This window comes from Littorina saxatilis, linkage group LG1, assembly GCF_037325665.1.
Source record: "Littorina saxatilis isolate snail1 linkage group LG1, US_GU_Lsax_2.0, whole genome shotgun sequence".
In the NCBI taxonomy this organism is placed as follows: domain Eukaryota; kingdom Metazoa; phylum Mollusca; class Gastropoda; order Littorinimorpha; family Littorinidae; genus Littorina; species Littorina saxatilis.
The window spans coordinates 31,172,702-31,198,095 of NC_090245.1; the positions used below are offsets into that span (position 1 = coordinate 31,172,702).

Below are 25,394 nucleotides of genomic sequence, written 5' to 3' on the forward strand. Positions count from 1 at the left end.
AAGAAGGCGTGTCGCAGTATGATGTCACTGCCATCTGTTCATGCACGCGTCAACGTGGCCAACATAAACCTGAGGGGGTCCACTTCCTGCCATCTTAGCAAGGAGTCCATGATGATGTTGTTTGTGTCTAACTGCACCCAGTCATTTACCATGCATGCGTTCAATACGTATGCAGCCCTGAAAGTCCAACAAATGGTGTACTCGCCTTTGGCTCGTGGTTCTGAAAATGTACTAGCCAAAGGGAAAACTTTACTAGCCAAACCAACAATTTGTTTCAGCAACTTTACTCGCATTTGGCTGTAATGAATGGCGGTTATGGTGTTTATAGTTGAAGGGATATAACTAGTGCTTTTTGTAATACAAAGAGGTTGTCAGGAGTTGTTTAACTTTGAGAGTGGAAACTTTTAACAGTTCAGTAAAATTCCATGGTTAGCTACGGACGGTCAAACTGGGTTCGCGGCACGTGAATTTACAACTGTGCGAGTTGTTCGCGTTATAATCGCAACCGCCTGATTTTGTGAGTTGTGATTGTAAACTGCCTGACAATTGAAAGTCATTCGACCTGGGCTCTCGGATGAGAAAACCTGCTCTTGGTTTTGATGTCAACTTTGGAAGAAAACATTTGATCTTGATGTCAACCTTGGAACCGGGAAACATTGCCGGGATGACTTGGACTTTTGTATGGGTGCCGCCATATTGGAAGATGAGGTACTTTGCTAGTTTTGTGTGAACTTGAACATTTCTTTTGTATGCGCGGACATGACTTGTGTACTTGAATAATTTTGGAATCGTATAATTTTCTTGTGCTCGGTTGGTGTGTTTTTGAATATTGTTAGTTTGTTACAGTAGGGTGTTATATTTTGTAACAGGCCGCCCCAGTCTGACTTGTGCGGGGTGATGCCAGTGTGGCGAGGGTGCGATGGAGGCCGTAAGGTTGAAGGCTAGCTACATCGTCACCTCTACATAACGTAAAAGTTATGTTTTGTTTATTTGCTTTCTTGTCCTTGTAAATATGTTATGACGTTGACAATGAATGAGTGAGTTTCAAAAGGTCGTGGACAATGAATGAATGAGTTTCAAAAGGTCATGAATTGATTATTGTAAGCAAGAAAGTATTTGAGAATTTGAGGAATGAGTTGATATTTGCTATGTCAGAAACAAACCAATTTGTATGTTCTAATTAAACCATTGGCTATTGTTTGGAAAGAATGAGTTGGTGAAAGACTACAAATTCTTCTAATCTTCTCTCTGCTTTCCTAAACTTCTGAGCGGGAGTCAGATGATTGACTGTGTGTGTGTGTGTGCACATATAAAGAATCTGGAAGGAGATTAATAAGGATAAATACGGATCTTCTTTATTTCAAATCTCTTACATTGGCGAGCTTGCGGTTGTATTAATTGGAAAATTTTTGAAGATTAATTATTTTTTTTGGTGCGTTCCCTTGAGTGCAGTTAGGCTTATTTTATATTATTGACTTGTAGTGCTGAAGTATTGTTTGGTTTTGCGCAGATGCTGATGCATGCAGTCTGGAGGATGGACATCCTTGTCATCTGTCTGTGAAGGGAGCTCCTTGGTCTGTGGACGGATGCATCCTGTGCCTGACTGAACGACATATTTTGGACAGGAGTGAGTCATTTGCTTATCTGACACTCAAGTTAACATTCTATATATTTTTGAGGGTAATTTGTCTCTCTGAGTGTTGGTTCTTGCTTGTGAGTAGGTTATTTTTTTCCCCCTACTTTACATGAAGCGCCCTGTAGGTTAGTTTTACCTACAAGTGAATAATACATGACACATCATTTTTCCCTTTTACGTGTACACAGTTTGTAAATAGTTGTGGGTCAGCAATGCCTTGATTCATAAGTGTATGGGAATGGGGGTATGTCTAGTTCCTAGGCCAAGTTTTTGAGCGGAGCCTAGTTTCAAATGTATTGATTGTTTCCCCTTGTAGTTCGGTTGATCGGTTTCCTAGACTGTGTCACTTTAGTACTGAACTTGAGGAAGTCAGGTAAATTCTAAAGTTTAGTGGACTATTGCGTTCACGTTAGTCAAAGCTAAGTCTTGGTGTTGCCCTCTAGCATTCTATGTAGTGGATAGTCATAGTTTGCTTAAGTGATAGCGGTTTGTTCACGATGGCATCTCAAGAAGAGGTTCAAGCTTTGATAGCGCAGTTTAAGGTGGAGGGTGAAGCCTTAGGAAAAGATGGTGCATCACTGAACAAGTATGTGGAGGATAATTTGCGTGAGGAAAGAGCAGCAAGAAGAAAAAGAGAAAATGATATTGCTCTACAAGAAAAAGAACTCGCTGCTGCACGTGAGCTTAAAGAGAGAGAGTTAGCTGAACAAGCTAAAATTGAAAATCGTCGTCTCGATATTGAAGAAGAAAAGGCGAACAGGGAGGCAAAGTTGCGAGCAGACGAGTTGGTTGAAAAAGCAAGCAAGAATAAATTGGCCAATCGTCCCAAGATTCCCTATTTTGATGATAAATCAGATGACATTGAGAGTTATCTGTATCGCTTCGATAAGCACGCAGCTAGCTTGAAGTGGTCAAAGGATGAGAAGGCTTTGATTTTGCCTACTCTACTCAGAGGTCGTGCTCTGAATTATTTTCAAGAGTTACCAGTAGAAGATACTAATGACTATGCCAAACTGTCAGCGCATTTGTTGAAGAGATTCAAATGTACTGAAGAGGGTTTCAGAACGCAGTTTCGCTCATGCAAACCTGAATCTGGTGAAACCATGCATGTCTTTTTCTCCCGCATGAGAAGATTTTTTACTAGATGGACAGATATGGCTGGAGTTGGCACAGATTTCGCTTTGCTCTGTGACTTGGTGCTCAGAGAGCAGATTCTGTCTAGTTGTGCGTCGTCTCTGGTTACTTTTCTGAAAGAAGACAAGCATACTACCGCTCAAACCATGATAGACGCAGCTGAAAGATACAGGGAAGCACATCCTAGTCAAAACCTAGCAGCAAAAGGTTCTAGTGATCCTCTGTTGGCTAATGTCGGTCTTCCAAGTGGGAGAGGAGGTCATTCAGGGTCAGGTGGTCGAGGTGGTCACAGGTTTTCTAAGAAGAATAGTCAGGCTGACACAAACCCACCGACAGAACAAAGCTCTCCTGATAATAAGGGTGGCAGAGGTGCTAGTCAAGCTGGTAGAGGTAGAGGTGGTCAGAACTATCAGAGGAAGTGTTGGTGGTGTCAAGATACTTCGCACAAGTTGGCAGATTGTCCCAAAAAAATGCATACTGCTTCAGTATCCGTTGTCACTGTTGAAGAGTCCAGCTGTAGTGAAGACGAGCAGTCTGTGGCGTCGGTAGGATTTTCAGGTAGTGATGAACTTCCCGAGTCTATTCAGACATGTGAAGGTACCTTAAATGGTAGTGAGGTCACGGTCATGTTGGATAGTGGGTGTTCCACGGTTGGGGTCAGGAAGTCCCTAGTGAGAGATGATCAGTTTACTGGGAAGGTACAGGTGTGTAGACAGTTCAGTGGGGATTTGGTTCGGTTACCCATTGCGATTGTGAGTCTGGATACACCATACTTTTCTGGAAGTGTTGAGGCATGTGTGATCGACAATCCAGTATGTGACGTCATTTTGGGTAGAATACAGGGATGTACATTTGGATGTGTCGAGGTTACTAGCGCAGTCCAGACAAGAGGTCAAAAAGCTAGAGAAGAACGTCCTTTTAGACCGCTGTTGACCGCTAAAGTTCCCCAACTTGATATCAATGCTGAGAAACTGTCCAAAATGCAAAAGGATGACAAAACGTTGCATGACCTGTTCGAGAAAGTTGGCCAAGGAAAATCGGAAGAGTCGTCTGGTTGTGTGGTGTCGTTTGTTGTGAGGGACCAGTTGTTATATCGAAAGTACTACTCCAAGGTCAACGATGAAGTGGTTTGGCAGCTAGTTGTTCCTGAACGCTTGCGCGAGTCGGTTTTGATCACTGCCCATGACGGTTTGTTTGGTGGTCATTTAGGCGCGAACAGTACGTTCAAAAGGGTGTCCGCATTCTTCTTTTGGCCCGGTTATCGGCAGTCGATCAAGGATTACTGCAGATCATGTGATATCTGTCAGAAAACCTTTCCCAAAGGTAGAGTTCCTTCGGCACCTTTGCAACCACTGCCTGTGATAGAAGTCCCATTTTCCCGAGTTTGCATTGATCTGATTGGTCCGATTAAACCAGTGTCAGCTCGTGGTCATCAGTACGCTTTGGTGTTGGTGGATGTTGCGACACGCTATCCGGAAGCAGTACCCTTGAAATCAACGACCACAGAAGTAGTAGCGGAAGCTTTGTTGGGCATTTTCACCCGGACTGGTTTACCAGATGAGGTTCTCTCAGATCTAGGTACACAATTCACATCTGATGTCATGCGAGAGGTGATGAGATTGATATCGGTATCGCAGTTGCACACGACTCCTTATCATCCCCAGACGAATGGTCTCTGTGAAAGGTTCAATGGAACTTTGAAATCCATGGTGAAGAAGTTGATGGCAGATAGACCTAAGGATTGGGATAGATATTTGCCTTTTGCGTTGTTCGCATACAGAGAAATCCCACAGGAGTCTACAGGGTACTCACCTTTTGAACTTCTGTACGGTAGAAACCCAAAAGGACCGTCGGAACTGCTGTATCATGCGTGGACCGATAGCAGTCGGGAGAATCAGCAGGTTCCAGTGTCACAGTATGTGCAGGATTTGAAAGAGGTCTTGGCTGACAGTGTTAGTAGAGCACAGAAGGCTGTTCAGAATGTATCAAAGAAGAACAGATCATACAGATCTCAGAAGCCAAGAATGATACTCGCTGGAAAGAAAGTCTTAGTCTTACTTCCAACTGAGAAGAACAAAATGATACTACGCTGGCGAGGTCCATTTCAGGTGATCAAAAGACTGAATCAATGTGATTACGTTGTAGAAATTTCACCTGGGATCGAGAAAGTGTACCATGTCAACTTGCTCAGGGAGTATGTGTCTAGGAATGAAGATGTTGGTCAGAACCCAGTTGTTGCCTCATTGGGAGTGATCAGTGGGTCCAGTGCAGTAGAAGAGGTAGACATTCAGAAAGTCAAACTACAGTCAGTTCCTACAGTTCAGACTGAGAATGTAGATGATGTGGTCTATAGTCCAGACTTGTCTATGCAGGCAAAACAAAAAGTGCAGGCGGTGTTTCAGAAGCATCAGGACAAAATGACGGATTTGCCTGGTACTTGTGACCTAGTGCAGCATGTGGTGAGGATTCCTGAAGGTGCTGTGGTCAATGTGAAACAGTATCCGTTACCATTTGAGTCTCAGAAAGTGGTTGAAGAAGAAGTGAAGAAGATGTTAGATCTAGACGTAATAGAGCCGTCTATTTCTCCGTTCTCGTCTCCTATTGTTCTAGTCAAGAAGAAGGACGGAAGTACTCGTTTTTGCATCGATTTCAGACACCTCAATAGGATTACGGAGTTTGACGCTGAACCAATACCGGATCCGGAAGTTCTGTTTGCTTCATTGCAGGGCAGGCAGCATTTCACGAAGATTGATCTGGCTAAGGGCTATTGGCAAATTCCGATGGCAGAGTCTGATCGAGCAAAAACGGCTTTTCGTACCCCTCAAGGTCTATATCAGTTCAAGAAGATGCCGTTCGGAATGAGTACAGCACCAAGTACTTTCGCGAGGATGATGAAGATGTTGGATCTGGATAGGTTCAAATCTGTTCATTTCTTTGATGACGTACTTGTAGCCACAGAAGACTGGTGTGAGCATCTAGAGGCACTTGACGGACTGTTGACAGAACTGGGAAAACATGGGTTGACTGTGAGACCGTCGAAAGTAGAGGCAGGGTTTGACTCTATTGAGTTTTTGGGTCACATAGTTGGGGAGGGTAGCATGCGTCCAGTTCCCTCCAAAGTGTCCAAAATCTTGAATGTCTCTGTCCCAACCACAAAGAAACAAGTCCGGTCATTGGTAGGGCTCATCAGTTTCTATAGGCGCTATGTCCCAAGCTTCGCGTCTATTGTGTCCCCCCTGGTAGAACTCACAAAGAAGAACCAACCAAACAAAGTTCGTTGGTCAAAAGAGTGTCAGATGGCTTTTGACAGGGTCAAAGAAATTTTGTCGTCTGAACCACTGGTGAGATTGCCAGACTTTTCCAGGCCGTTCACAGTGCGGTCGGATGCATCCTCCACGGGGATTGGAGCAGCCCTGATGCAGCCTGATGATGACGACGTCCTTCATCCAGTTCTGTATGCCAGCAGGAAAATGCTGGAAAGAGAAACCAGATACTCTACTGTGGAGAGAGAGTGCCTAGCGTTGGTGTGGGCAGTTGACAAATTCCATCGCTACTTGTTTGGCTCACATTTCTTTGTTGAGACTGATCACAGACCGTTGACGTACTTACGACAGTCCAAAACTGCCAACGGCCGACTGTTGCGATGGGCTCTGTCTCTCCAAGAGTATTCATTCACAGTAGTGCCAATTCCTGGAGTCAGGAATTTTGAAGCTGATGTGTTGTCACGCTTGACGAAGTGAATGGAACATGATGGTTGAAAGAACAGTGAAAAGACTTTCTGCAATCAACAAGGACAATACTTTTTGTGCTGTGAGTGTTGATATGCTGTGTATGTATTAAGAACTAATTTAATTTTGTTCTTGGTTTTTTTTCACATTGTGATTATTATTTAATCTGGCTGGAAAAATTTGTTTGGATATTTTGATGCTAGTACCATTTTGTGTTGTAGTCGAGGTTTACTGTATTGAGTTTAGCGGGGGCTACTCAAACTTTGTTGGCGATCTTTGGTACCAAGAACGTCAATGTTATTGCATTCAGTAATAGGCGAAAATTGCTGAATGTCCATGAGTATAACTATTGTGGATTAACACAGTGGGTGATTATCTACACGGCGGCGTAAATGTGGTTTATTATGCTTGCCATTGTTGCTCATGTTTAAGGACAGCCTCGTGGCTTTCGTCATTTTTTTGGTGGATGGCACTGTCTTTTGGTTGTAAACTGATTGCACTCTTTGGGAACGGACAGAATATTTAATAAATGTTTTCCTTATGCTTTGATTATTTATTAATCTATGTATTTTTTTATGTATTTAAAATTTTTTCTTGTTACTGGAATACTTATACTTGTACAGTTTTTGAAAAAAAAATTGTTCATTTTGGGTTCACATTTTTTTTTTAATCGGGGAAAGGGGTGATGTAATGAATGGCGGTTATGGTGTTTATAGTTGAAGGGATATAACTAGTGCTTTTTTGTAATACAAAGAGGTTGTCAGGAGTTGTTTAACTTTGAGAGTGGAAACTTTTAACAGTTCAGTAAAATTCCATGGTTAGCTACGGACGGTCAAACTGGGTTCGCGGCACGTGAATTTACAACTGTGCGAGTTGTTCGCGTTATAATCGCAACCGCCTGATTTTGTGAGTTGTGATTGTAAACTGCCTGACAATTGAAAGTCATTCGACCTGGGCTCTCGGATGAGAAAACCTGCTCTTGGTTTTGATGTCAACTTTGGAAGAAAACATTTGATCTTGATGTCAACCTTGGAACCGGGAAACATTGCCGGGATGACTTGGACTTTTGTATGGGTGCCGCCATATTGGAAGATGAGGTACTTTGCTAGTTTTGTGTGAACTTGAACATTTCTTTTGTATGCGCGGACATGACTTGTGTACTTGAATAATTTCGGAATCGTATAATTTTCTTGTGCTCGGTTGGTGTGTTTTTGAATATTGTTAGTTTGTTACAGTAGGGTGTTATATTTTGTAACAGGCCGCCCCAGTCTGACTTGTGCGGGGTGATGCCAGTGTGGCGAGGGTGCGATGGAGGCCGTAAGGTTGAAGGCTAGCTACATCGTCACCTCTACATAACGTAAAAGTTATGTTTTGTTTATTTGCTTTCTTGTCCTTGTAAATATGTTATGACGTTGACAATGAATGAGTGAGTTTCAAAAGGTCGTGGACAATGAATGAATGAGTTTCAAAAGGTCATGAATTGATTATTGTAAGCAAGAAAGTATTTGAGAATTTGAGGAATGAGTTGATATTTGCTATGTCAGAAACAAACCAATTTGTATGTTCTAATTAAACCATTGGCTATTGTTTGGAAAGAATGAGTTGGTGAAAGACTACAAATTCTTCTAATCTTCTCTCTGCTTTCCTAAACTTCTGAGCGGGAGTCAGATGATTGACTGTGTGTGTGTGTGTGCACATATAAAGAATCTGGAAGGAGATTAATAAGGATAAATACGGATCTTCTTTATTTCAAATCTCTTACATTGGCGAGTAGATGAAGATTTCTACTCGCCAGTTACATGTTTCTACTCGCCCTGGCGAGTAAAATACTCGCCACTTTCAGGCCTGGTATGAACCAAAACGTCACTGATCAGCACGTACAACGCCTACTTGCCATACCGGTGATCTAGCACCACCTTCTTCACCGGATGTCTCGTTTGTATACATGTGCTTTTATCATATGTAAACGACAGTGGTGTGATTGTCCGACAACCTCAACTGAAGTTGAGATGGTCCGGGTGTTTATTTTTGTCTTAGGCTACAGTCCTATATCTATACATGTACATAACATACGGAAAACAAAACTGGTAAATAGGGGTCTGTTTGGCATAACGCGTAAGGGCATGCATGAGTCGAAGGAGGGGGGGGGGGGGGGGCAGAAATAAGGAGGGGGGGGGGGGGAGGGCGGGTATGGGTAGGAAAATGAGAAACAGAGGAGAATGTGCTTGCGAGTGTGTGTGTGTGTGTGTGTGTGTGTGTGTGTGTGTGTGTGTGTGTGTCTGTCTGTCTGTCTGTTTGTCTGTCTGTCTGTCTGTCTGTCCGTCTGTCTGTCTGTGTGTCTGTCTGTTTCTGTACATCTTCTGCTTTTAGTTTTGCCTGACATTTTATATCAGCGATCTACATGGAACATTACACTATACGTGCGCATAGATACCCGTACCTATTTAAAGCTGTTTATTGCTCGAAAAAAGCATTGGTGCATTTGCCACTATCATGGAGGGTTAATTTAAAGAGCCAATTTAAATGTATATGGGTCCCTTTTACACCCATTTTTATTACTTCAGCGGGCTTTTTGTGGGTGTTATCAACTTCCTTCCCCTCCGCCCGAACCACCTTTAGCCTCCCTTCCTAAAAAAAAAAAAACAGCACAATCTGTTTGTAGCTCCCTCCTGCTACACATCTTTTTTGGGAAAAACCTCAGTGGGTTTTTCGTTTGTTTGTTTGTTTGTTTCTCTCTTTCTGTCTTTCTTTCTTTAGTAAATTTTTTGAGCAAACAGTCAACCACAAACACAATACATTGCGTAAATTTGTATTTAAGAGGCTGTCCTCAAACGGTATCGGTATAAACTTGGAATGAAAATGTGATGGCCATAATTCTATATCCATAAAATGACGATACGATTCAAAGCGCGTAAACGTCACTCTCAACTATGCCATTGAGAGCTATAAACGTCAACGTCTTGGGCGAAATTACGTTGTGGGTAAAAATTGCAATTTCCTGTTTACAATGTTGGACGAGTGCTAATTTAAGCCAAGTTAAGGTTCTGCCTATCTGCGCCGTTGTTGTTATATTCTCTAATTATTGAGGTGGTGAAAGTGTAATTGGTCGCGTTAAAAGCACACACCTTCTAGCGAAAACAGTTCGGCTCACCATGTCAGATATGACCAGGCTTTTTCATTGGATAAGTTATTGCCGCAACTTGGTCACATGCCAACAATCAATACCCAAATCAATGCTGTAGAAAGTTGGAATGTGTTGATGAATTAATTGTGTGTTGTTTTTAAATAAAATAATTCATCGAAAAATGCCCACGTTGCACAGAGAGCATCCAGGCTGTGTGCAAACATGCAACATGCAACATGCAACATGCACCATGCAACATGCAACATGCACCATGCACCATGCAACAAGCAACATGCAACATGCACCATGCACCATGCAACATGCAACAAGCACCATGCAACATGCACCATGCACCATGCAACAAGCAACATGCAACATGCAACATGCACCATGCAACATGCACCATGCACCATGCAACATGCAACAAGCACCATGCAACATGCACCATGCAACATGCACCATGCACCATGCACCATGCAACATGCACCATGCAACATGCACCATGCACCATGCAACATGCAACATGCAACAAGCAACATGCAACATGCACATCATTCAATTTCTACTGGTGTACCATACCTATATTTATCTACACATTATGTTGGCGACAACATTCAAGTAATTTATAGAGGTTACTATATTTCCGTGGAAATATGTTCTCTTGTCTGTCTGCCTGTTTGTCTGTCGCTGCCTTCAAACGTACAAATACGTACGCACGTCAAATGTTCTATGTTCTTTATAAACAACGTTCAAACCAAATACTACGTATACTAAAAGAAATGTGTAATCTATTTCATTAGAACAACTATACACATGTACAATATCAATTCTCAGCAATACCCATCGTAAACAAAATTATATTAGTGGGATACATGTTATGTAACATTTTCCAATGCAGTTCTCTATATCTTATCTCTGGGGATACTTCTTGAACACTGAGACAGTGTCAGGAAGTTTCGCCCTTGGTGAGCTCTTCTGTGCCGAGAGATCAAGTAAGACAGCAAAAGGTATAGGCAACGACAACAAGGAACTTAGTCGAAAAATATCGACAGGGGGCCGACAAATGGTTTAAATGTGAAATGTGTGTATAATAATGGGTGTGGGTCTGAAATCAAGTTAGGTAGTAGTTAACATTTGTTTAAAGAAAAAGAAGACAAGTACAGTAATGCAATATTTATTGTGAAAACCAACGATTGTACAAAGAACATGTGAGGCAACATTATGTCTATGATGGTGTGAAGAAAATTAGTTATGATTTAAACTAATATTATTTAGACTTGAGACGGCCCTTGACTCAGACGACTCTGTGGACGGATTGGTTCCGTCCTAACGCAGAATGCAAGTGCGCAGTAGAACTGCTTACAAAACGATTATAACAAAACACTGATTCCATTATTGAAAAGGGGGTATCAGGTAATGCTATAGTTTTTACAAATTGTAGCAAAGTCGACTAACTTTACTATGCACGACGTTTGCTTGCAAATTACAACACAAACGCGAAAAACTTAACTATTTGTAGAGTTGTAAGGCATTGCAGACAAAGCAACTGCAAGAAAGTGAGGTTTTAGCAGTGTGGAAATCTGCTAAAAACGGTCTTATATCCCTTCCGTTAACATGGTTTCGTCCGGCCATACATGTAGGCTCTTATGACACTGACCCTGAGCTGACCCTGAGGCCCTGAAAAGGTTTTCACGCAAAAATTCTCTCGAAGAACCAAATGGGTTCAGTGCATTTGTGAGTCTGTCACATGTTGAAGGGCCCCATACGGGTTGGAAGAGATAAGGTACTATGATACTATCGTGTTTTTTTGCAAACCTAGTGCACTACCGTTCTCACGAGATAAGTTACTTCTGTTTTGTTCCGTGTTTTTTTGTGTCCAATTGACACCATGTATGAGAGATGAAACAGAAAAGCCTGTTGTGAAAATGCACAAATTTGGAGCAAAAAACCAAACAAAACAAAAGTAACTGTTCTCATGAGAACGGCAAACAACGACACATGTTGACTGCCCTTAGCTAATTGAAGAAATCACCCCACTCCCCTCCCCCCTGCTGCTAGGTACACGTGTACTGAAGTTAACCTCTGGTTTGACCTGTGTGCCAAGAGTCAGATGAGAGAGAGACAAACCGAGAGCGAGCGAGAGAGAGAGAGACACACACACACAGAGACAGACATAGAAAGACAGAAGCGGAGAGACTCAGAGGGAGACACAGACAACTGACATACATACAGAGAGAGAGAGCTCGGAGAGAGAGAGAGAGAGAGAAAATTTAACTGATCTCGTGAGAACGGTTGACGCCTTGCAAGGTTTTGACGGCAACAATAATAATTATTGTAGTTCTGTAAGACGTTATTTCTGTTTCATTTATGTACTGCACGGTCATCTGAAGGTAGAGACAGTCACAACACTGTCACTGAGCTGTCAGCGCTCGCAATGTTTACTATTTCGACAACACGCATGACAGCAACATAAAATGTTCAAGTTGATGATGTACGTTAGCACACATATACACTTTTCTCTTACCTTGTTGTACTTGAAGTTTGTAGTTCCACGTGAACAAAATCTTCTCGCGCAAAAAGTATCCAGTGACCGGATGTTGTGCAAAAGACTCGCCTATTATGATATAAGGGTGCGTCGGTGTACACTATAACGAACGCATTTGTCAACCAAGCAAACATTGACATGTACAACACTTATGTTGACAATAGCTCTCATAAAAAACACGTTTTGTCACGCTTGAGAGCATTTCTATGCAAGTGGTGACTACATTATACGTGGTGACGCGCAAACATTATTGTAGACCCCTTGTGCATAAAAATAGATTCTTCCACATTCTTCCACACAAAGCTTTTGTCAGTTGTTGAGGCCTTGCAAGGTTTTGACAGCAACAATAATTGTTGTAGTTCTCAAAGACTTTATTTCTGTTTCATTTGTAATATGTTGGGAAGACATATTTATGAATTGATCAACAAAATAAAACATAATAAAAAACGACACAACATTGTTAAAATCAGGATTGGCCAACGTTGAACGTTTACGAAGGCCTCAATCTTCACGCGCAAAAACCGTAGACCAGATTAATAGGTGCTTGATTTTGGTATTTTGAATTACATAACATTAAACCTTAGTTGGGCTTCACGGTCATGGCAACAGCCATAATAATATTATATAATGTATAATATTATATTTCAGCATATGTAAATTACATGTCATCATACCAAACTGTCATACATTTTTATTCCTACATTATTCTGATTGATCACAACCAAACCTACTATCCCCATTGGACACATCCAAATGCAAGCGCCTGTTCTTGACAATTTGCTGGGTGGGACTTTGCCAGACACACTGTTTGGCGCATGGCCTGTAGGTAAAATGTAAATAACAATGTATTTTCTAATTTGTGCACAAAAGCTTTTTTTCTTTTCTTTTTTTTATTAACATAACAATGTTTAATGTCACTGTATGTTTGAAAGACCATGGTCACATTTGTAAAACAAATGTTAAATTAGAAAATAAATAACACTTTGGTTCATGATTTTTTCTACACCTGTGCTAAAAATAAGACATAAAAATGTTGGTATATAAGTCACTCAAATACAACTAGGTATGAATGGCTCGGTTTGAGTTTGTTGCAGTTGACCCTGCACATTGCGACCTATCATGTTTTTGCGATTTTGCCGTCACCCCTCCCATAGGGTGACGTATTTCACAACTTCCTGTGTTACACAAACTCTGTGATGACCAATTTTGCCTTCACTCCTCCCATAGGGTGACGGATTTCACAACTTTCTACAGATGAACAATGTATGTTGCCTCCACCCCTCCCATAGGGTGACGGATGTCACAACTTCCTGTGTACACAAACTGATGACGTATTTCACAACAAAATGGCGCTGCCCATGGTCAACCTCGAAACTATCCGTATAGAATGGGGGCGTCCTCGCCCCCATAAAAAGGGTGGTGGAAGGAAGGTGAGTGTATAGGGTGGGGTGGGTGCAGTAGGTGAGGCGGTGGGTTGTACGAGGAGAGAAGGGGGTTAAGGGGTGCAGCAACAACAAACAAACAATTTGGAAAGCTGATTCTATGACCATGTATAAGTTCAAATGGCACCAGATGGCACCATTTTGCTTCTTTGAGCCAAATTTGTTTCCAAGGGGGCATGCCCCCGGACCCCCCTAGCGAATTCGGGCGCTTCGCGCCCATCACATTCACTTTCGATTCAAAGTGCACGCCCCCCCCCCCCCCCTTACAAAGCCACTGATCCGCCCCTGGGGTGGGGGAGAGAGAGACTGAGCAAAAAGAGAGAGATAGATGCAGAGACAGAGATAGGAAAAGAGAGAGAGAGAGAGAGAGAGAGAGAGAGAGAGAGAGAGAGAGTCTGACAAACAGACAGACATACAGACAAGACAGACAGACAGACAAACAAAGAGAGACAGGTGGAGGGGGATGGGTGGTTGTCTTTTTATGTGCATGTGTGGAGAATGCCAGTCTGTTAAATGTGGGGGGGGGGGAGGAAGGTGGGAAGAAGAGAGAGTGAGAGAGAGAGAAAGCAGGGATGATTTTTATGAGTGTGTGTGTTGTCGTGAATGCCAGGTATATGAGCTATCAAAGCACTTGCACACTTATCGTTTTAGCGTATCACCAACTCTTGTCCCAAATAGAAATAGTTTCTGTGAGGACGTAAACTCCCCCCTTTAGTTTAGCACACTTATCTTTATGATAGGGCTTTCCCGATGCGGCCCACGGAGTGAGACAGCTAGTCCCGATCAAGCGTCTGTTTGAGCTCGATAGCCATCTCAACAAATGTCGGCCTTCTGTCTTCCTCGCGCTGATTTCTCTGTCTGGTGCGTCTTCTGTTTCATTCTTCTATCTTCTTCCAGCCGATTTTCTATCCGATTTTGTTTTTCGTTCTCCTTCTGTATCAAAAAACAAGAAAGGTAGGTTGTTGGGACGTTTGTTATTGACAAAAAGCGTTACATACACATTTTTTTGTCAATAACAAACGTTCCAACAACTTACCTTTCTTGTTTTTTGATTCTGAAAATTGGAACGTTGGCAGTATCTTTGTTTTTATATTTAGTCAAGTTTTGACTAAATATTTTAACGTAGAGGGGGGAATCGAGACGAGGGTCGTGGTGTATGTGTGTGAGTGTGTGTGTGTGTGTGTCTGTGTGTGTGTGTAGAGCGATTCAGACTAAACTACTGGACCGATCTTTATGAAATTTGACATGAGAGTTCCTGGGTATGAAATCCCCGAACGTTTTTTTCATTTTTTTGATAAATGTCTTTGATGACGTCATATCCGGCTTTTCGTGAAAGTTGAGGCGGCACTGTCACGCCCTCATTTTTCAACCAAATTGGTTGAAATTTTGGTCAAGTAATCTTCGACGAAGCCCGGGGTTCGGTATTGCATTTCAGCGTGGTGGCTTAAAAAATAATTAATGACTTTGGTCATTAAAAATCGGAAAATTTAAAAAAAAAAAAAAATTTATAAAACGATCCAAATTTACGTTTATTTTATTTTCCATCATTTGCTGATTCCAAAAACATATAAATATGTTATATTCGAATTAAAAACAAGCTCTGAAAATTAAATATATAAAAATTATTATCAAAATTAAATTGTCCAAATCAATTTAAAAACACTTTCATCTTATTCCTTGTCGGTTCCTGATTCCAAAAACATATAGATATGATATGTTTGGATTAAAAACACGCTCAGAAAGTTAAAACAAAGAGAGGTACAGAAAAGCGTGCTATCCTTCTTAGCGCAACTACTACCCCGCTCTTCTTGTCAATTTCACTGCCTTTGCCATGAGCGGTGGCCTGACGATGCTACGAGTAAAATGGCATTGCGTTCAGTTTCATTCTGTGAGTTCGACAGCTACTTGACTAAATATTGTATTTTCGCCTTACGCGACTTGTTGGATTTGTTCTCCTTCTGTTTTTCTCTCGTCTTCCTTTAATTTGTATGTGATAAGAGTGGAGATGCCTGTTGGCTTTGGGGGTTCTTGTTCTTGACATTTTCGGTTTGTGGATAGTCTGGGTCTGCAGTTCTTCAGGTAAACGCCATTATTTACACCCCCACATATCTCTCCAATATATTACACTTGACTTGTGAATGAATGATTTGATTTGATAGTTGTTGCTTTTTGGGTGCAGCGGACCATATAGGCCAAATCAGGACCCCCTTGTGAATGAATATTTTATATCCTAACGGTTCGAGTGTCTGTATGTAGCGAGTTGTTTGGTCAATAAGTGTGTGTGTGTGTGCGCGCGTGCGTGCGTACGTGCGTGCGTGCGTGTGTGTGTGTGTGTGTGTGTGCGTGTGTGTGTGTGTGTGTGTGTGCGTGCGTGTGTGCGTGTGTGTGCATGCGTGCGTGTGTGTGTGTGACTGATTGCTTTTTATAATGTGCCAGTGTTTTATGCATGCGTCTGTTTCTGCGCATGCGAAACAATGTTTGTGTTTTGTTGGTGTTGGGGGAGATGCTGTGTTCTTGTTTATTTTTTTTCAAATTCTTTAGGATTCATATCTCATTTTCCAATACACTAGTTTAATCAAAACTATAGTTATTACAAATGCGAACGCCTGAAAACATCAAATCATTGATATAACACAAAATCACGGAAAGGTGTAAAAGTCATTGACTGCATTAAATAGGGCCATTCCCGTGTTATATTCTTTTTACGACATTTTAGAGTTGAAGGGAAGAAGAAGAAGAAGAAAATGAAGAGTGGAAAAGAAAAAGAGAAAAACGCGTAATACTAACAGATCCCGTCACAGGACCGCTTGCAGTTTATATCTCTGCCTCTCTTGACGTCATCACGGCTTGTCAATTTCAGCCTGCGCGTGGCTGGCACGTGTTAACCGCGCACTCGAGTGCCCTCCGCGGGTGACCCGGTACACTCGGTTTGGCTGAACGATAGGTTTGAAGAAACAGGTACGAATGCCTTGAGTATAGCAAGCCGCATGTGGCACAAGTTCGTTTTAAGGATACGTTGATTGCTTGCTTGAACAGGCGTTTCCTGCCTAGTGAGCGCGCGCGCGCGCGCGCGCGCGTGTGTGTGTGTGGGTGTGTGTGTGGGTGTGTGTGTGGCACGAATCAGTCCTTTGTTTTCGTTTAAGATTGTCGTTTCTGTAACCGTCTGTCATTCTGTTCGTCTGTCTCTCGTTCTGCCTGTCTCAGTGTCTGTCTCTTTGTCTATGTCTGTTTATGTCGCTGCCTGTCTGTCTAGCTGGCTAGCTGGCTAGCTGTCTGTCTGTCTGTCTGTCTGTCTCCCTTTCTCTCTCTCTATCTCTCTCTCTCTCTCTCTCTCTCTCTCTCTCTCTCTCTCTCTCTCTCTCTCTCTCTCTCTCTCTCTCTGTGTGATTGCCCTTCGCTGGAAACCAGTCACGTGGACCTAGACTATACACCTCTAACGGAACGATGGCTGTTCGGAGTCAGTATTCACTCATGCCAAAGACCCACTCAACGTCTATATATATAAAAGTTGACCGCTTTTCCTGTTTAACCTTTTCAAAATTAGATCTAACTTGTTCGCGTATCCATTTCTGGATCTGCTGGCTGGTACAGAGTTACCTCCCTCTGGGCTTTTTCAAATTTCCCTTGTTTTAACCTAATTTCTTGGTTAAAACTTGTCTAAATTTCTAAATTCTTTCTTAATAAATATCAATTCCACACTTTGGCCTTAAATCAAAGTGTTCCCCTTCACAGATATCCCCTTGGGGTTGTCAGATGAGGGTAGTCTCCCATGCCAACAGAAGCTACCATTCAGAGAGTGGTTTGCTTCCCATACCATGGGTTGACAACTCTCGTATTTCGAACGAACACCCCTCCGCCATTGACATAACCTTGGTTAGTACTGTCCCACTCTCGGATTAACAACGGACTGGTGCGTTGCGTCAGATAAATTAAAAAGCGACCACTTACCAATCATGATATCCATTTTTGGGAAATCACCACACACAGAGCCAGGTCCAAAAGTCTTAAAATACAATTATAAAAAGGCAGACTGGGCCGTTTTCAAGGACGCTGTCACTAAGTCTGCAGATGCACATACCCTCTTGGATGGCAATCCAGAGTCCCAAGAAAGTATCGACAACAAATATAAACAGCTAAGATCAAACCTGCTGAATGCAATGGAATTGTCAATCCCCAAAACAAAACTTTTTATCGGACCCAGTAGAACTGATCAGAGCCCATGGTGGACAGAAGAATGCAGAACAGCCATCAGGTTAAAAAGAACTGCAAAAGAGAAGTATGATCGCTTCAGGTCTGCAAAAAACCACAACAATATGAAATTAATTGAAGAACAATGTGACAAAATTATAGACAAAGCAAAAAAAGAATATTTTGAAAACATGTCCAGCAAAGTGAGCGATTACAGGGATGCTGGAAAAATTTGGACCAAAATAAGGAAATTCAAATGCAGACACAAGCAGGTTGAACGTTCTCTTATGCACGAAGGAAAAAAATATGAAAGCCTTCCTGAAAAAGCAGAACTGTTTGCAGATATTTTTGCAGCAGCAAGCCAAACAAATAAACTGTTATGTGAGCAGGAACTCTTCCGTAAGAAGTGGGAGGGTAAACATGACTTAAACGACCCAGAACTCAACCCTTCCTCAAAAATAAATGCTCCCTTATCCATTCAGGAACTGAAAACGGCTATAGCATCGGTGACAAAAGTCCTATCCGCCTGTGGTTCTGATCCAATAAACTATCAGGTCATACAACATAAATTTACCAAACCAAGGATTAAATCTTTTACTGGATTTGTATTCAACATGCTGGAAGTCTTGCCTGATTTCCACAGCTTGGAAAGAGGCTGTTGTGATCCCCATTTTAAAGCCTGGAAAACCAAGAGCTGACCATTCCAACTGGCGCCCTATATCTCTGACCTCCCATCTGAGCAAAATCTATGAAAGATTACTAAAATCCAGACTAGAAGATGAAATGGAAAGAAAAAGGGTAATACCTCTGTGTCAAGCCGGTTTCCGTCGAGGCAGGGTGTCTCGGATCACATTGTAAAACTGTCCTCAAAAATTAAGAAAGCTCTCTCACGCAAGAAGTCTCTCTTTGCTGTCTTTTTTGACATCAAAAAAGCCTACGACACAGTATGGCACCAACGATTGTTGTTCAAATTGAAGCAATTAGGCATCAGCGGCAATAGGTTTCAATACATAAAAAGCTTTCTACTGAACAGATCCTTTCAAACTGATTATAAAGGTGCCAAATCATCCACTCGCAAAGTTGACATGGGAGTGCCACAGGGCTCAGTAATAGCACCACTGCTTTTTAGCATTATGCTGCATGACATATCGACAGTTAAAACACATGGAGCCGAACTGACGCTTTATGCGGATGATATTGCTCTATGCAAAGAGTATCACAACAAAACCTATAAAACAGAACACAAATTCTCTAAAGAGTGGCAAACAGCTATAGATAACATTGCGAACTAAAAACTGTATTCGTTGTCTTTACAAACCGAAAACTGGAAGATCGAGAAAAGATACAGTTCTCACTAGATAAATCTGTTGTCTCACCCAGTCAGCAGGTGAAATATCTGGGCGTACTTTTCACCTCAAATGGACTATGGACTGCTCATTTAAAGTATCTTTTAAGCAAAGCAAATAAGACCATCAACCTTCTTAAAATACTGGCTGCCCAACCATGGGCAAAGTGCCCAGTTATTCTAACAAACATCACCAGAGCTCTTATAAGATCAAGACTATCATATGGACAGGAGGCCTACTTCTCGTCGGCTCGAAAATGGCATAGGCGCCTCCGAGGTAGACCTGCCATTGTCTGCTTCTGAGATCAGTAGCCTTACAGACTCTCTTCTCTGGAGAGAATGGAGGAACAAATACATGCACACGGCTATAAGCTCTGGCTGGCTCATCTGGGAAGCCCCATCAAAACAGATGAACACCTATAATGCATGCCCACGTGTAATAAAAAGGATTAACCGCCTGAGGGCAGAAGCTGGGAACTACCAATTTCTAGAGCTTAAATGCACCTGTCAATCCGACCTCAGCATTGCTCATTTGACTTTGGAGTGTGATTTGAACTCATGCCACTTTCAACCCCTGACTCAGTTTATAAACTCGAATAGAAATATCCTGCCAAATACCCCAAATGAAAAATTAAGCTATCTTTTAAGTTTTAATAAAGACCTTGGGTGGCAAGGTCCCAAACTTATCGCTGGACTTGTGCACACGCACCCACTTGGTCCCTGGATATGAAGAGACATTGCTGCGGCTGACGCCATTGCTTCTCACATAGCTACTTTATATTTTTATCAAAACTTTTAAGAATACCATTTTATATCCAAGTATCTCTTATTACCATTTTTAATTAGATGAGCGAGAGTGTGCGGGGGGCGGGAGGGTGGTGAACCACTGTACATAAAGGGAAAGTTTGTGTGCGCGCCTGTGTGTTTTTAATCTAAGACAAATGTCGCCAATGTTTTTACAGAGTGACGTTAAATACACGATTTTATCAATCATTTATCATCAACTCTCGTCATCAGTACCACCTGCCCACTGATGAGACACAATAGTGTAGTATCTCGTTGCTTGAAAAAAGAGACACACATTGATTGCCCGAGCCGTGACGTCACCGGACGCCGCCGTTCCAGTCTAGTCTGCAACCCACGCTGACCTTCGCGGAACAAGCTGCCTGCTGACCAGACCTTGCCTGCTGTTTTGCCCTCCCGTTCCAGCCTGCTCCAGCCTTCTCCAGCCATCTCCAGCTCCAGCCATGCCCGCGACCTACCGCAACTCCAGAGGGATTCTTGACCTCGCTTCGACAGCCGGATCCTCTAAGGACTCCGAACAGACCTCCCGCTTCTCCTATGCGGAATTATAACTTTAGTCTTGATCTGTAGACCAAAGGCAGTGCATGGTTAATTATATCAGTCTTCTTTTTGTAGCACTGCACTGATCACTGCAGAACATTCAGAATAACAAAATGGAAAAAAAGTTCAGAGCACAGAGCAACAAATCAAGAGTCGGACATTTGTTTCAGCTTATAACCTCTTTGATCTCCCCGTTTAACCATTTGAGAAAAATCCAAAACTATAGGGAAGAAAGATACACAACTTGAAGCACAGGGGCGGATCGGGGGGGGGGGGGGAGGGGGGGGGGGTTCTCGGGGGGGGGGGGGGGTTCTCGGGGTTTCCGGGCGTAGTTTTTTATTTGTTTTGTCTCAGATTGCATGCACCAGATTGCTCCATTTTCCTTGTTTTTATCAACATGTTCCGGGAGGAGGGGGGGGGGGGACACATGCCCAGGAATCCCTCTGGTAGGTTCGCGCGCTTAGACACGCACACACACACACACACACACGCACACGCACGCACACGCACACACACATACACACACACACACTCACACACACACACGCACACACAGAGGTGGTTATAAGGGTACCTTGGCATTTGTGTGCAGAATTTGTGTGTAAAAGTCGCACACAACTACCTAAGGTCGGACCCAAACTTCTACAAAGTCACACACAAACACCAATAGTTAGTACATTGGGCAAGAGTTCACACCCAAATGCCAACGGTTCCCACCCAAACTACTAACAATTATACAAGGGCAGGTAACTCGTGTTTTCTTACTGTCAGTAGCAAGACATACTATATCATGAGTTATCTCTCTTGGAAATTATAATGAATTTATTCAAGTACACTGCTTAGTCCATAATGACCGTTTTTAAACTGCCACAACTTTTTTATTTTTCATCGGAACAAGATTGTTCTTATATCAAATTATTCAGAAGAGTATGTAGATTACATCTATGCAATTTAAATACAATAATTACAATATTTAAAGAGAATTATACTTAAAAGGGACTGAAAATTAGTTCAGTATTTTGGGCAGCCCTCTCAGCAAAGGCAAACTCGCAACTTTGGAGTGCACCAGACCCAACCTAGTAAACATTAATTTTTTTGAGAATATTTTTGAGGGGGGAGCAGACTGGAGAACCCGGAGTAAAGCCCCGAAATGTGGCCTGAGTCGAAACAGAAGTTGTATTATTATCTCTCTTTCTTTCCCTTAGTGGGGACAAGAAGCGAAGTCTGTTAGCGCATTGCGCTGGTTCGAATCCCGGATTGGGGAGGCAATATTGGTTGCTCCATAACAGAAAACGGGTCCCTGGTGTCAATAAATTGTGACCAGCCGCCCCAAATACGCTCAGATTCGAGTGGGCGCTCCAAATTGTTCATTTCCCTCTCTGTATCTCTCTCCATCTCTTTGTGTATCTGTTTGAATGAAAATGAAATTTGGCTATTTATACCGGCCGCGCTTTATCTTATCATACCAAAGCAATTACCTCAAAGCGCCATGGTCTACAACCAAATACCTAATTTGATATAAGAACAATATTGTTCCTATGCAAAATAAAGAAGTTGTGGCAGTTTAAATACGGTCATAATGGACTAAGCAGTGTACGGCGACCTTCTTGGCGCAGTGGTAGCGCCTTGGACTTGTATTCATACGGTTGCATGTTCGAACCCTGGTCGCCGCAAATTAATTTGGCCACGTGCTCTACCATCTTACATTGTTTAGTATGTATGATAGTTATTTGAGAGCTTAGAGTTAGAAAAAGTCCCCTAAGATCCTATAATTAGAGCTGGGGTTTATAGTCTCTTTAATAAATTCATTATAATTTCCAAGAGAGATAACTCAGGATATAGTATGTCTTACCTGCCCTTGTATAATTGTTAGTAGTTTGGGTGCGACCTGATAGGTATTTGTGTGTGAACTCTTGCCCAGTGTCCTAACTATTGGTGTTTGTGTGTGACTTTGTAGTAGTATGGGACCGACCTTAGGTAGGTGTGTCCTAACTATTGGTGTTTGTGTGTGACTTTGTAGTAGTTTGGGTCTGACTTTAGGTAGTTGTGTCCTAACTATTGGTGTTTGTGTGTGACTTTGTAGTAGTTTGGGTCCGACCTTAGGTAGTTGTGTCCTAACTATTGGTGTTTGTGTGTGACTTTGTAGTAGTTTGGGTCCGACCTTAGGTAGTTGTGTGGGATTTTTACACATTCTATATTTATTACTCATTAGGTCACGATCAGGTCACTAACATTCGTGTGATTTTGGTCATGATGTGACCCAAAGTGGTTGGCGGGACCCCAAAAAACAATAAATTTGATTTGACTAACATTCGCAGCTTTGGTCAGGTTAAAAAGAGACCTGCCTGCGCCAGTGTGTTGCATAACCCACTGTGGACCGAAGTCAAGGACTGGGTGGCCGAGTGGTAACGCACTTGCGCTCGGAAGCGAGAGGTTGCGAGTTCGACCCTGGGTCAGGGCGTTAACAATTTTCTCCCCCCTTTCCTAACCTAGGTGGTGGGTTCAAGTGCTAGTCTTTCGGGTGAGACGAAAAACCGAGTTCCCTTCGTGTACACTACATTGGGGTGTGCACGTTAAAGATCCCACGATTGACAAAAGGGTCTTTCCTGGCAAAATTGTATAGGCATAGATAAAAATGTCCACCAAAATACCCGTGTGACTTGGAATAATAGGCCGTGAAAAGTAGGATATGCGCCGAAATGGCTGCGATCTGCTAGCCGATGTGAATGCGTGATGTATTGTGTAAAAAAAATTCCATCTCACACGGCATAAATAAATCCCTGCGCCTTGAATATGTGCGCGATATAAATTGCATAAACAATTTTTTTTTTTAAATATAAAAAAAATCCCTGCGCTTAGAACTGTACCCACGGAATACGCGCGATATTACCCAATATTGACGGACTGTGTGATGATATCTTCTGCTATGGTCTGTTTTGACAGTGATATCAAAATCGAGACCGGAGGTCGAAGATATCATCACACAGTCTGTCAATGTTAGATATATTGCTAATTCTTTGGACATTTTGTATTTACTTGCCTAGGGCGGGGATATAGCTCAGTTGGTAGCGCGCTGGATTTGTATTCAGTTGGCCGCTGTCAGCGTGAGTTCGATCCCAGGTTCGGCGGAAATTTATTTCAGAGTCAACTTTGTGTGCAGACTCTCTTCGGTGTCCGAACCCTCCCCCCGTGTACACTACATTGGGTGTGCACGTTAAAGATCCCACGATTGACAAAAGGGTCTTTCCTGGCAAAATTGCTTAGGCACAGTTAATAATTGTCTACCTATACCCGTGTGACTTGGAATAATAGGCCGTGAAAGGTAAATATGCGCCGAAATGGCTGCAATTACTGGCCGTATAAAATTTCATCTCACACGGCATCACTGCAGAGCGCCTAGAACTGTACCCACGGAATATGCGCGATATAAGCGTCATTGATTGATTGATTGATTAAAGAAATTACAAAAGTATTTGTCTCAGTTTTGGCTGTTCCATATCCCTCCCTCTGATTATTATTTCTTTTTGTTCTCTCTTTTCTTGTACTTTGATTGATTGATTGATTGACTTTTCAGTATTTCAAAATGGCTTTTCTTTCAAAAAGTCTTTAGTCACTTGATCAACTAAATTCTGGGATCATTACATTTTCATATATACACAAAGAAAAAAGCCAAGCACCCCCCGAATGAATTTGTGATAATAATTGAATCAAATCTGTTTTACCATTTTTTTTCTTCGTAATGACATACATGGGTTTCCATAATAAGGTTGGGAAGTTCACGCGTCAAGATTGTGTCGCCACTGCCTGTGAGAAGCACGTGCAGCATGCAACCCATGAATGTTAAAAAAGGCAGTATGCTCACGCTGCAAATTTCTGTATTTAACACTGGGCGACGACAATTTGCAAACATTCTCTGTGAACATGGCGAGAAGACGATTATCAGAGGCGATCCGATGGCAGATTATAGGAATGCATGCTACAGGAGCATCCTTCAAAGCGATTGGTCGTCAACTTGGCTACCACTACACAGTCATCAGCCGTTTGGTACGCAAACATCGTCAGACTGGTGCTGTGAAGGACCGTCCACAGTCAGGGCGACCCCGTGTGACGTCAGAACGTGAAGACCGAGCTTTTCTCCGAATAATTCGGCGTGAGCCATTTTCAACGAGTACCGTCCTGAAACGAGCATGGCTTCCAAATCGACATCTGTCAACCAGGACCGTACGAAACCGCTTGAAAGCTGCAGGAATGGCAGCCCGAAGAGTCATTAAGCGTCCCCGACTGACAGATGACCACAAGAGAAGACGCTTGGCATGGTGTCTGGCACGGCAAAGATGGAACCTGAGAACGTGGAGGAGGATCCACTGGTCGGACGAAAGCAGATTCCTTCTCCATGTCACTGACGGCCGACTGAGGGTATGGAGGCACAGGAACACGGCCTATACACCCAGGAACATCAGACAAACTGTTCCATTCGGTGGCGGGTCAGTCATGGTTTGGGGTTGCATTTCCCATGACTGCAAGCTAGACATTGTCACCGTACGTGGCAACCTCACGGGTGATCAGTATATGCGACATGTCCTGGAACCTGTTGTCGTTACTCATTTTGACAACCACCCACTTGCCACAAGACCCGTGTACATGGATGATAACGCCAGGCCTCATCGATCCAGGGCAGTAGTGGACTACCTCCAGAACAACGCTGTAACAACACTCCCATGGCCGGCAATGAGTCCAGATCTTAATCCGCTGGAGCATGTTTGGGACATCCTGGGGCGTCGTATACAAGCTCTGCAGCCTCCTGTGCAGACATTACGTGAATTGGAGGCAGCTTTGCATCGTGAGTGGTTGCAAGTGACCCGTGAACAGATCCGACGTTTGACTGGAGGGATGAGACGCAGGGTTGAC

At 42.6% G+C, this 25,394-nt stretch overlaps 1 protein-coding gene and 1 long non-coding RNA gene across 2 annotated transcripts in view; both read left to right on the plus strand.

The window, feature by feature from the left end:
- The window catches only part of LOC138966864 (15-hydroxyprostaglandin dehydrogenase [NAD(+)]-like), a 466,254-nt gene extending 442,319 nt beyond the window's left edge, over positions 1–23,935 (plus strand). Inside the window, exon 9 of the transcript XR_011455783.1 lies at positions 23,531–23,935. The gene's annotated coding sequence lies outside the window, so the exon portion shown is untranslated. The remainder of the gene's footprint in view (positions 1–23,530) is intronic.
- On the plus strand, positions 305–1,185 carry LOC138966860 (uncharacterized). Its single transcript, XR_011455782.1, has 2 exons — positions 305–708; positions 870–1,185. It is a non-coding gene; the product is annotated as an uncharacterized lncRNA (long non-coding RNA).
- Positions 23,936–25,394: the final 1,459 nt, after the last annotated feature.